Source organism: Tursiops truncatus, chromosome 2, assembly GCF_011762595.2.
Source record: "Tursiops truncatus isolate mTurTru1 chromosome 2, mTurTru1.mat.Y, whole genome shotgun sequence".
NCBI classification, from domain to species: domain Eukaryota; kingdom Metazoa; phylum Chordata; class Mammalia; order Artiodactyla; family Delphinidae; genus Tursiops; species Tursiops truncatus.
Window position 1 is genome coordinate 140,703,162 of NC_047035.1, and position 12,164 is coordinate 140,715,325.

Consider the following 12,164-nt stretch of genomic DNA (forward strand, 5'->3'; position numbering starts at 1 on the left):
AACTCAATTATCATAGAAGAGAGTAGACACCTTGTTTAAAATTCACATATAATGCTTCATGTAACATAGTTTCACAACCAAGTTCTCTATTCAGTCTTAAAAGAGCAGATAATTCTAAAGTTACTTAAATTATTTCAGACCATAGAAAAATGTGAAATGCTCCCTAATTTATTTTAAGGGATCTCATATAATTTTAAATACCAACATACAATTAACATAGTACCAAAAAAACCTACATACCAATCTCACTAATGAGATATATTCTAAATAAAATATCAATAAATGACACTTAGGAGTGTATCAAAAGAATAATATACTTTGACCAAATAAAGTTATTTGAAGAGCCTATCAGTATTTTGATAGGCACTGTTTCAAAAATTTTTGTCATAAACTTTTATCTTTAATACACTGAATTTTCTCATCCTGGAACATGAAAATCTCCATTTACTTAGGTTTTTCATGTCTTTCAATAATATTTCATATTTCCCATAAAATTCTTGTACATCTTTTGCTCAGTGTATTCTGATAGGTTCCTTTTTTTCTATTTTATTACTGGTATGTAAGAAAATTTTAAGTTTTTATATGTTGATTTAGCCACTTTGCTGAACCATTTAATTAGTTCTAACAGTTTGTCATTTCATTCTCCTGCATTTTCTAGAGAGAAAATCACATCATCTGAAAATAATATTTTTGCTTCTTCCTTTCCTAATCTTTTTTATCTTTTTCTTGTTTTGTTGCGTTGGCTAGAAAATCTAACACCATGCTGAAATTAGCAGTGAAAGTGGGTATCCATTTTTCCCTGACTTCAATGGGAATTTCACTAATGTTTCATCGCTCTGTACAATATTTACTATAGATTTATGGTGCCTTTTATCAACTGTTATTTATCCATTCCAATTTTGCTGAAAGTGTTTTAAGTAGATACTGAATTTTTTCAGAAAACATTTTATCAGTTGAGATGATCATACAGTTTTTAAACCTCTAAACCATACAAATGATTTATAGCAACAGATTTTCTTTTCTTTCTTTTTCTTGTTGTTTTCAGTTTTTGGCTGCACCCCGCAGCATGTGGGATCTTAGTTCCCCGACCAGGGATCAAACCCATGCCTCCTGCATTGGAAGGCAGAGTCTTAACCACTGGACCACCAGGGAAGTCCCAGATTTTCTAATATTAAATCATTTCATAAGTGCTTTCTTGTTCCAAATGAAGTGCAAGATTGAATTTGCTAATATTTTACTTTAGAGCTTTGTATCTATGTGAGTTTGGTCTCTAGTATTTTTTTTTCTTCCCCTTGTGCTGTATTTATCAGGTTTTTCTATCAGGGGGATGCTAACAATACAAAATAAGTTGAACTACAGTGAGGTATCACTTCACATAGGTCAGAATGGCCATCATCAAAAAGTCTACAAATCATAAATGCTGGAGAGGATGTGGAGAAAAGGGAACCCTCCTATACTGTTGGTGGGAATGTAAATTGGTGCAGCCACTATGGAGAACAGTCTGGAGGTTCCTTAAAAAACTAAAAATAGAGTTACCATATGATCCAGCAATCCCACTCCTGGGCATATATCTGGAAAAGTCAAAAACTCCGATTCTAAAAGATACATGCACCCCAATGTTCACAGCAGCACTATTTATAATAGCCAAGACATGGAAGCAACCTAAATGCCCGTTGACAGATGAATGGATAAAGAAGATGTGGCGCATATATATATATATATATATATATATATATATACACACACACACACACACACACACACACACACACACACACACATATATACCTATGGAATATTACTCAGCCATAAAAAAGAATGAAATAACGTCATGTGTGGCAGCAACATGGATAGACTTAGAGATTATCATACTAAGTGAAGTCAGTCTGACAGAGAAAGACAAATATTATATGATATCACTTATATGTGGAATCTAAAAAACTGATACAAATGAACTTATTTACAAAAGAGAAATAGACACAGACATAGAAAACAAATTTATGATTACCAAAGGGGAAAGGGGGGGGAAGGATACATTAGGAGGTTGGGATTAACATACACACTGCTACTATATATAAAATAGGTGAACAACAAGAACCTACTGTATAGCACAGAGAACTATATTCAGTATCTTGTAATAACCTACAGTGGAAAAGAATCTGAAAAAGAATACATGAATATATATATTAATCACTTTGCTGTACACCTGAAACTAACAGAACATTGTAAGTCAACGATACTTCAATTAAAAAAAATTTTTTAAAGTTGAACAACTCTCCTCCCCCACCTCATTTCATACCACAATTTCCATGACAAAAAAAAATCAACAAGCAAAAATCATGCAGCTTGAAAGTAGCATTCCAGGAATAAAGGACAGCATGATCAGGGACACCAGGATGAAAAAGCACAGGATATGCTCAGAGGATAGGGTATACGACTTCTTAAACTGGAATAAGTAACACAAAGTAAGTCTGGCCCAAGCTGCTAATTAATCTTCAAATCACAACTCCCCTGCACTCAATTTATTCATTTTGTATACAAAACAGACTCCAAACTCCAGCCTGTATTCAAGATCCCTCCTGCTTTAACCTAACTTCTTTTTACATTCCAACCTGTGCTTGTCTGTGATGTCTGTCTGCCTAGCATGCTGTCTATGATGGTCTATGATGGCACATCCAAATCATACCCACCTATCAAGGGGATAGACCAAATGTCCATGAAAAGTTCTCAGATCCAATGAAATTATATTTGAATTCACTGTACTACAGCTATTTATCGTCAGCGTTTGGCTTGCCTACTTCTTAAGCTCTTTGACAGCTATACTGGGTTGTACAGTGTCACATTCCCCCCACCCCCACCCCATTCATGTCCTTCCTGGAGCTTAGAATGTGACTTTATCTGGAAGTAGTGTCATTGTAGATGTAGTTAGTTAAGATCAGGTCATACTGGAGTAGGATGGGCCCTTTATCCAACGGGACTAGTGTTCTTTTAAGAGATGAGACACAGACCACAACATGAGAAAAGAGTTAAGAGACTGGAGGAAGGCAGGTACAAGCCAAAGAACACCAAGGATTGCTGGACAGCACCAGCAACTAAGAAGGGGCAAGGAAGGGTTTTACCTAGTCTCAGAGGAAACATGATTCTGCTGACACCTTTATTTCGGACTTCCAGCCTCCAGAACTGTGAGAAAATAAATACCTGTTGTTTTAAGGCACCCAATGGGTGTCACTCCGTTATGACAGCCCTAGGAAACTAAGACAACAGCAATTTTAATTTCTAATTTACCTTCCCAACCCAAAGACTGCCATATCCATAGACCAGCCCAGGACTACGTAGGCGCTCAATCCCGGCGGTGGTAAAGGAATGAGTGAGCTTCAACAGTCCTACTAATCAAGAATTACCAGGCGCTTATGAGCTACTGCTGTGAGATGCACAGCCAACGTTCAGCAAATGGTAGCCATTAATGCGGCAAGATACGGGGCTACACAGATAAACGAAAGACAGTAAGAAACTAAATACAGCAAGGGGCAAGTGGAGCAAGGCCAGAAACACGGGCAGTTGTGGGGGGTAGTGGGCCTCGATTCCCCGGAGGATCCCCGTGGGAGAAGTGGGTTGTTTTCTGAATAGATGGAGTCTCCAACCCGCTCTCTCAAGTCCCACTGAACGACTCCCAGGCCTCTCTGGCCGTGGACCCAGCAACAAACACACCCCTCCCCCAACCCGCGTCCCTAGCTGCTCTAGACCACCCTACCGGGCGTACGGCATCCCTCCCAGAAAGCGTCAACCACTTAGTTCTCTCCGCGCCTGCGCACGGCGCCTCGACCCGACGCACCACCCCACGCTACTGCGTGGGGCGGGACTTCCTCCCGGCGCCCCGGAAAGCGGAAAGAGCTCTTTTCCGCCGGAAGAAGAAAGGAGTTGCCGCCGAGATCGGACAGCGGAGAGCAGGCGTCTTCTGGCACGTAAAGTAAGGCCGATCTCCGGCCACCCGGCGAGGCGGATGACAACAGCGTCCTTGTAGGCAGGCTGGCTGGAGTGTCGGGCTTCAGGAGACGCGGAGGGGAACCGGAGTAGAGGTGAGGGGTCGGTGTATCTGTCGCCGTGTCAGCGCTACCGGCGACCTAGGTCTCATGACTAAGTCATCGTCCTCCGCTTTCTGGACCTCGTCTGAAAAACGAGCTTGGTAGCTCACGGAGCTGTCGTGGGGATAGATGTGAAAGGGAGAAATCCACACTCAGAATGCAGTTTAAGAAAAAAATTCAGTAGGTGAAATTTCCCATGGGCGCTATCCTGTGTTGAGGAAGGTATGCAACGTGAAGGTCTATACAAACCCAGACTTTCATAATCGATGATTCCTGCTTGAGGCAGCAGCGCCTGTTGCATTAATTTGAAAAAGTACACTCACAGTCGGTAATTTTTAAGCTTCCTGAATCGGCCAGCAAAGTCACTTGGTATTAGAGGTAGAACCATACCCGTTCTTTCATCTTTTATTTATTTATTTGTTTGTTTGTTTGTTTTTGGCTGCATTAGGTCCTTCCTGCTGTGCACGAGCTCTCTCTAGTTGCGCGAGCGGGGGCCACTCCTCCCTGCGGTGCGTGGGCTACTCAGTGCAGCGGCCTCTCGCTGCGGAGCATCGGCTCCAGGCCCGCGGGCCTCAGTAGTTGTGGCTCACAGGCTCCGGAGAGCAGGCTCAGTAGCTGTGGCGCACGGGCCCAGCTGCCCCGCGGCATGTGGGGTCTTCCCGGACCAGGGCTCGAACCCGCGTCCACCGCACCGACAGGCTGATTCCCAACCACTGCACCACCAGGGAAGTCCCCCCTCCTTTCATCTTAAATTGAAGCTCAGTCTTTGAGAGGAGACAGGCTGAAAGTAACACAGGTTGTTAGTGATAGAGATGGGACTAGAAGTGACATTTCTTCATTTCCAACCCAGAATTCTTTCCTCCACACCATACCATCTCTTTGGATTGCTGAACAAGTCTTTTTGGGGGGAAGTGAGCAGGAGTGAAGAGGGTGGTGGTGTACATTTAGGTGCAGTATGAATCCATCAAAGGCAAAGTCACTATGTGTCAGGAGTTAGAACTGTCATTTATTTACATTTTAGATACTCTATAGATGTAGATGCATCTATCATTTCCTATTCAGGAACGTATGTGTAGTAACAAAACGTGAAGATGAAACTTTGCGTACCTCTTACATACCTTTACACAGAAAGGCCTGGTGTTCATAGGTATATGCTCACCTTGGAAGACTTATCACTAACTATTTGAGTTCTCACTATGAATATTTACTGTAACAATCTGTGGAAGTGTTTACTCAAAACACTGTCTGAATCAGAAACTAGCTATAAAGAACTCGTAAGTTGCCCGCAAGTCCAGGGCAGATGCTGTAGAGGGCATTGCAGTCACACCTCAGCTGTCTGCATAAGTAATACTGCACTTAGTGCTCGTGCTCTTTAAAAGTATTGTGCGTTCTCTCTCATCTTTTCCATATTATTAGGTGGAAATGTCTTGTAGGAACGTGGGAAAGCCTAAGAGGTCTAGAAAACAACCTGAACATTAGCAAATATTGAAAACTGTTAGCATCACACAGGGGAAGTCTTTCCACTGAGAAACTCATTCAACTAGATGTTCATTGTGAGGGACCCACTGTTACTCTATATAAATTATTTTCAAACTTTTTGCTCTTGGGACTCCCTTACAAATTATTGAGGATTCCAAAGAGCTCTCATTTATGTGTGTTATATATATATCAGTATTTATGGTATTAGAAATTAAAAACTGAGAGGTGTCTTTAAACACAAGAATATATAAGCACACATTCTGTTGTTAGAGTGAAAGGATCTCAGGGGCCCTCACAGGGACCAGACTTTTAAGAATAACTGCTCTATACAAATGTTTCAAAAAAATTTTAGATGATTGCTGTAGCAAGTGATTGTGACATAAGCAGAAGTATCACCTTAAAAATGGAATAACAAGGGGCTTCCCTGGTGGCGCAGTGGTTGAGAGTCCAACTGCCGATGCAGGGGACACGAGTTCGTGCCCCGGTCCGGGAAGATCCCACATGCCGCGGAGCGGCTAGGCCCGTGAGCCATGGCCGCTGAGCCTGTGCGTCGGGAGCCTGTGCTCCGCAACGGGAGAGGCCACAACAGTGAGAGGCCCGCGTACCGGAAAAAAAAAAGGAATAACAGGGACAGTCTTATATTTCTATAATTTCTACTGGAATTATACTGAGTTCATAGTTATTACATAAGTAGGTAATTGGTGTTTAAAACACCTTCTCTTTTGCAGAAATCTTTGACAGTTACATGTGGTTATTTTGGGGAAATTGGCTTGAAGTTCTCTGAAGGGCTGGGAACATATTTTTCTGCTTTAAAGGAGTGAAACATAGGCTCCCACCTGAAAATTCTAGCCAGCCATCAACTTTTTAGGAAAGGATGAGATTTCAGTAATGAGGAGTGCCTCCTTCTGATTTTTCACCCTGCGGGTATTACATAAATTTGGCCAAGGTTGTCTCAGGGAGTGGAGCTGTTGTTTGGCATTGAGCTACTGTAATTGTTACTTTGTATTACTTGTGAGGACATCTTTCCCATAAAATGGTTTTTTAAAGACACTTAAAGGAATTTCCTGGCTGTCCAGTGGTTAGGGCTCCATGCTTCCACTGCAGGGGGCACGGGTTTGATCCCTGGTCGGGGAACTAAGATCTCACAGGCCGTGCTGCATAGCCAAAAAAAAAAAAAGTATTAAAAAAAAAAAAGGACACAACATTTGAGAAGGAATCGCCTGTGATCTTTGTAAGTCCCTAAATTTTTCATTACCTCAACGGCATATAACTTCCTCCATCAAAGTCTTAGATTCTAAGACCAGCAGAGAGCCAGGGTCCTGTTGTGCTGTGATATCAGAACATCTGTCAAGCTCAGGGCCGAGGGGGTAGCTTCCACTCACCAGCCTCCAGAGGATATGAACCAAATTTATGTTTCAGAGCATTTTAAGTAAACATATTGTAGACCTTTGGGCTCTCTTAATTAAGAGTAGTCAAAACTATAATATTAAATGTGTCAAAGAGCTCTTGCAGTCATGGGGAGGAGCTTTCTAGGCCACACACATCTTCCCCACCCCCTAGATTCTTCTAAGCCCCTCCCACTCTGCCCATATTAGAAGTCACCATGGCTCACTGCTAACTAATGGGATTATGTATTAGATCCCTCAGGTGTATTGGAACAGAAGAAAGGTTGAGAAGTACTCCCCCTGCTCCTACCAGTACACACAGATTTGAAAGCTACTTTCTAATAAAGAGGCTTTTCTTTTAATTTGGAAGACAATTTGATGTCTCCTTTTCTTTTCAGATATATAAGCTCTTTGAAAGCAGAACACTGTTGTTCCCATGTTCTGATCATTCAGAGATTATGAAGGCACAGTTCCTGCCTTTGATTTGCTTACTGTCAAGCGGAGTAGACACAGGTCATGGTGGCACTATAGCCGCTTAAGTATTCTGAAGGAGGTGAGTATGTGGAACTTAGCCTGGGAGAGGGAGGAATTAAGCAGTGCTTCTAAGAAGTAACTTTTATACAGGCATTACTTGGGTGGGCCAGGAGCTGGGGGTGGGGGTGGTGTTCATTCCAGATTCCCAGGAATCTGTGGCTGGTTTATAAATTGTACAAAAGACACTATCAAGTGTCTTTTCCAGAGCTCTTTCCTTATTTTTGGATCGTGCTTCTCTTGTTTTCCTTCTCTCTCAACTGCCCCCTCCCCCTTAATTGGATGGGTATTTGGGATATAAAGGGAAGTCAGAGGGTAGAAATCTTTCTGTGTGGCCGAATAATAGGATGGCTTTACCAAGAAGTGATGTGTGTACTCAGTAAATCCATTTGTAAAAAGTAAGTTCCTGCTTTGTTTAAATGCATAGCTGGGAAATCTCAGCTATGTTGGTTGGATTCTTTCCCAGTGAGTGGATTATATTCTTGTCTCCAGTACAGTCTATTTGAATATAAGGACATGTCGTAAGCTGCTTTCAAAGAAGAGACCCACATTTAGGCTTAGGAATGAGCACAGGGGAGACAGCAAGGTTAGAATCCGAGTTCATTGTATAAAAACATTTTTACCGGTTATGTCTGAATGACTGCATGTTGTTTTAATCAGCTGCAAACTGTTTAGTTGAATTTGCATAACTCAAATAAATGATAGTTTAATTCTACCAGGATTTGAGTGAGGTGGAAATAGAGCAGAAAAACCTGAATCTATCAATGTGTGGGAAAAATGAAGAAAAAGCAATTAATTAGTTGGGCTTAATTTTTTTCTGGGATTGGGGAATAGCAGAAAACAAGCCCTGAAGTAGAAAGACATGAACTAGCCCCTGTTCAGTAGCATTTCTAAAATATTTGGGACATTTTACTAACTTGGGGCATAGCTGTGCCCAACTCATGGTTACACTCCTTCGGGAGACTTCCTAACTGACAGAAAAGATGTTGACTGGGTGCAATCTTTGCAAATCACAAACTGTTATCTTTTTTTTTTTTTTTTTGGCTGCGTTGGGTCTTCGCTGCGCGCGGGCTTTCTCCAGCTGTGGCGAGCAGGGGGCTGCCTTTTGTTGCGGTGCGCGGGCTTCTCATTGTGGTGGCTTCTCTTGTTGCGGAGCATGGGCTCTAGGCACGCAGTCTTAGTAGTTGTGGCTCACGGGCTCTAGAGCGCAGGCTCAGTAGTTGTGGCGCACGGGCTTAGTTGCTCCATGGCATGTGGGATTTTCCCGGACCAGGGCTCAAACCCGTGTCCTTTCATTGACCGGCGGATTCTCAACCACTGTGCCACCAGGGAAGCCCACAAACTGTTACCTTGCATTTAGATTCATTAAGCGTTGGTTGCCATGAAGCAAGCATATGCAAGAGTTCAAATCTCTTAAAGGTTGAAGTTATAAAAGTAATAGATTACCATTCCCTCAATATCTTGACATGCTAGAGGACAGTGTTTTAAAAGCTGGACTTGTCATGTTCTTCTGGAGACTAAGAAATTAGAGTCCTTGAAGTCAAGCTGACTCTGCTTTTAGCCTCCTAAATGAAAAGGTAGATAGAACAGGTCTTGTTTGCAAACTGAATTCAAGACCTACTTATCTACCAACAGCAGTTATACACTTTCTATTGTCTTACTATAGAAAATAGGAGTAGTGAATTTATAGATGAGTCAGGGTGAAGAAAGACATAGTGAACCCATGAGAATCTTACTCTAATTGATAGGAAGGTGACTAGAAGTTGGAGAAGTTGGTTAGGAAAGTGGAGGAGAGGACCTTTCCTGTAGTACAGTCTTCATAGGGTCCAGGAAGTCTTTTTTTTTTTTTTTTAATTAATTAACTTCTGGCTGTGTTGAGTCTTCATTGCTGCATGTAGGCTTTCTCTAGTTGCGGCGAGTGAGGGCTACTCTTTGTTGTGGTGCATGGGCTTCTCATTGCGGTGGGTTCTCTTGTTGAGGAGCACGGGCTCTAGGTGTGCAAGCTTCAGTAATGATGGCACGCGGGCTCAGTAGTTGCGCACGGGCTCAGTTGCTCCGCCGCACGTGGGATCTTCCCAGACCAGGGCTCGAACCCATGTCCCCTGCATTGGCAGGCGGATTCTTAACCACTGTGCCACCAGGGAAGACCCAGGAAGTCTTCTGGTAGCTAAACCTTGGATAGAGACCAGCCTAGTCTCATTTACAGAATGCCACATCATGGTGAATTGTGCTGGGGGCAGCTGCTACTGTGTGAGCCACGTAAGATTTTAACACATTTTGGAGGATGAGAAGAGCAAATTGATGACCAAGCACATGCTTCAGAAATTACTTTATTGCATGTGTACAAGTGATTGCATATTGTTTGAATCAGCAGGAAGTCAGTTATTAAACATACACTTTTCCAAATAAAAGGCAATTTAATTTTACCAGAAACCAGTGTCATTTTGTATCCCAAGTCTCTAACCAGCTTTACAATCTCATCTAATAAAGGTGCCTTAAATTCTGAGTACTTTGAATTATTAAACCCGTGTTACTTTACACCAGGATTCTGTGGTGGTTTTACATATTCTCTTTCCCCTTTGTTAAGGTGGGGAAGCCAAAGATTATGTTAATAACTTGCTCAAGAGTTATAAAGTGATATAGGTAAAGCTAAGAAAAGAACAGATTTTGGTATCTTTTGCCCAGTATGAGGGATTGTGGCTACAATGGTCTGATTTTTTTAAAAAAATCTTTTTCTGTTTTGTTTTTTAACAGATTTATCAGCAGGTTGCAGGTGAACATGGCCTTGAGGTAAATCCTGCCCCTTATTGAAATTTAGTTCCAGCAGATTGTTCTTGGCATTTTAAGGAACTAGAATATGTTACAAAAAACAAAAGTTTTGTTTTGGTTTTTTTCTAGACTTTTTTTTTCTTGTGGAAGATGAGAAACATGTTTAAAGAAAGGTTCTTTATGCTGAATAATTGTGATGCTTGAAGTTGGTCATCTGCCTTATTTAGATTAAGTGGATTTAAAAAATCAAAGCTATTTCTACACCATTTTTTTCTTGATCAAATAAAATTTTATTAGAACCTTATAGATGCCTAGTTTTTATCCATGTTATATTACATGTGAAATAAAGCCTATTAGAATCCTGAATTCAAACTTTATCTGTGATGTCCTACTTCCTACTCAGTAGTTTCTTTTTTAGTAGCTGATAACATTTTTGATAATACACACATATATTTTAATTGTTTGTAACTTGAACCATCTCTGTGCTTGCTTTGGTTGTATCTTCCTTATATAAGGGTAGTGATCCAGGTTGGTAGGGCAGAGGGGTGTGTGTGTGTGTTTGTAACGAGCTTTAAGATTTTCAAGTTGAGTTGTGAATTCAAGAATCTGAACTTCTGTTTATACCAATAGGCAGAGTTTTGAGATAGGAGACGAGGTGCTCCTTGTGTCAGACTTTGAGTGTACTGGGAAACATGAAAGTGAAAATCTTTAAAGTGTAAGATTTTTCAGTTAACATAAAACTTTAAGTGATGAGATCAGGGGCATATATGTTTAGAGAAGCATCTACAGGGCACAATACTAAATTGTCCCTGAGAATTGCTTTACAGGTGGAGTCATTTACTCTGCATCTTGACTGGTAAGCATGAAAATGCTATGTGTGCAGACCTTTAAGTGGCAACTGGAAACTTGAACTGGAGAACCAGAAATGCAGCCAAGGGAGCTGGGCATCGAGGTCACAAAATGGCATGAGACCAGTGAGGCAGGATGCCCAAAGGTGCTGGCTAGAGACCACCTCTCCTACCAGGGCCCAGCTTTGCACTTGGTGGACTGATGTTTTCTCTTAAAAGATTGTTGTGCATTTGCTATATGTCATACACTGTGATGCATTCTCATGTTTGTCATTAAATCTCCCATCCTAGAAGACAAATATTATTTTTCTCTTTGTTTAAAGAGAAACAGAGCTCAGGGAGACAATGTGACTTTTCAGTGGTCGCAGAGTCGCTACAAAATAGCAATCAAACTCGGGTCTTCTGATTTCAAATCTGGTTCTTTTTACATTATAGGACAGTTCCTAGAATCAGTTGCAACTGTTGTCTATTTTTTACGAGACCTTAGCCCCCCTACCCCAAACGTGCGCATAGTGAAAGCAACACATTTATTATTATTTATGTGTAGGCTGCTGTGTGACACCAGGAAGCATGTAGTAGTAGGTAATGTTGCATTTTTACCAGTCTTGCCATCTAGCCACAGTTGCCCCTCTCTTCCTTCATACTGCCCCCCCTCAGGTTTGTCCCTCTCCTGCCATAGGTCTTCTGCTATAGTTTGAACAAGCCCTGCCAGCCCTCACATGGAGAGCAGTGAGAGGCCGAAGAGCAGTGGCTGGATGAAACAAGTATTTGGTGTGCACGTGTTAGCCCTTGGGGATTGAGTGATGAACAAGACAGATACTGTCCTGCCTTCATGGAATTAGGTGTTACAAAGGTCATTTCAAAATTAAAGAGGGTAAGTACCATGAAGTAGAGGAGGAGGTTTTTAGAAACAGTGTTCGGTGGGAGAAACCTCACCGGAGTGCCACTGACTACTGGGAAAACAGGAGAGGAGAAGGCTGCTGAGCACGGCACGTGGCTACCCTGGTTCTCTTTGTGGGTGGCCTCCTGCCTTCTTACGCCTGTTCTTGGCTGACTAATGAAATGTCATA

The 12,164-nt window shown here is 41.8% G+C and overlaps 2 protein-coding genes and 1 non-coding gene across 9 annotated transcripts in view; 2 read left to right on the forward strand and 1 right to left on the reverse strand.

Moving 5' to 3' along the window:
• The window catches only part of AP3B2 (adaptor related protein complex 3 subunit beta 2), a 63,210-nt gene extending 59,373 nt beyond the window's left edge, over window positions 1-3,837 (reverse strand). Inside the window, exons 1-4 of the mRNA XM_073801437.1 lie at window positions 3,752-3,837; window positions 3,286-3,481; window positions 3,120-3,180; window positions 2,103-2,159 (exon numbers count right to left, since the gene is read on the reverse strand). The gene's annotated coding sequence lies outside the window, so the exon portion shown is untranslated. The remainder of the gene's footprint in view (window positions 1-2,102; window positions 2,160-3,119; window positions 3,181-3,285; window positions 3,482-3,751) is intronic.
• A 53-nt stretch (window positions 3,838-3,890) lies between these two features.
• Window positions 3,891-12,164, forward strand: part of WHAMM (WASP homolog associated with actin, golgi membranes and microtubules) — a 59,917-nt gene continuing 51,643 nt past the window's right edge. For 2 of the 7 annotated variants that reach the window (XM_033852196.2, XM_019945708.3), the window contains exons 1-3: window positions 3,891-4,076; window positions 7,345-7,499; window positions 10,232-10,267. The gene's annotated coding sequence lies outside the window, so the exon portion shown is untranslated. Of the gene's footprint in view, window positions 4,077-7,344; window positions 7,500-10,231; window positions 10,268-11,773; window positions 11,969-12,164 lie in introns of all 7 variants that reach the window. The other 5 variants (XM_033852197.2, XM_033852200.2, XM_033852198.2 and 2 more) reach the window with 5 other exon arrangements.
• LOC117311477 (small Cajal body-specific RNA 15) lies at window positions 8,988-9,114 on the forward strand. The gene has a single exon (XR_004525673.1).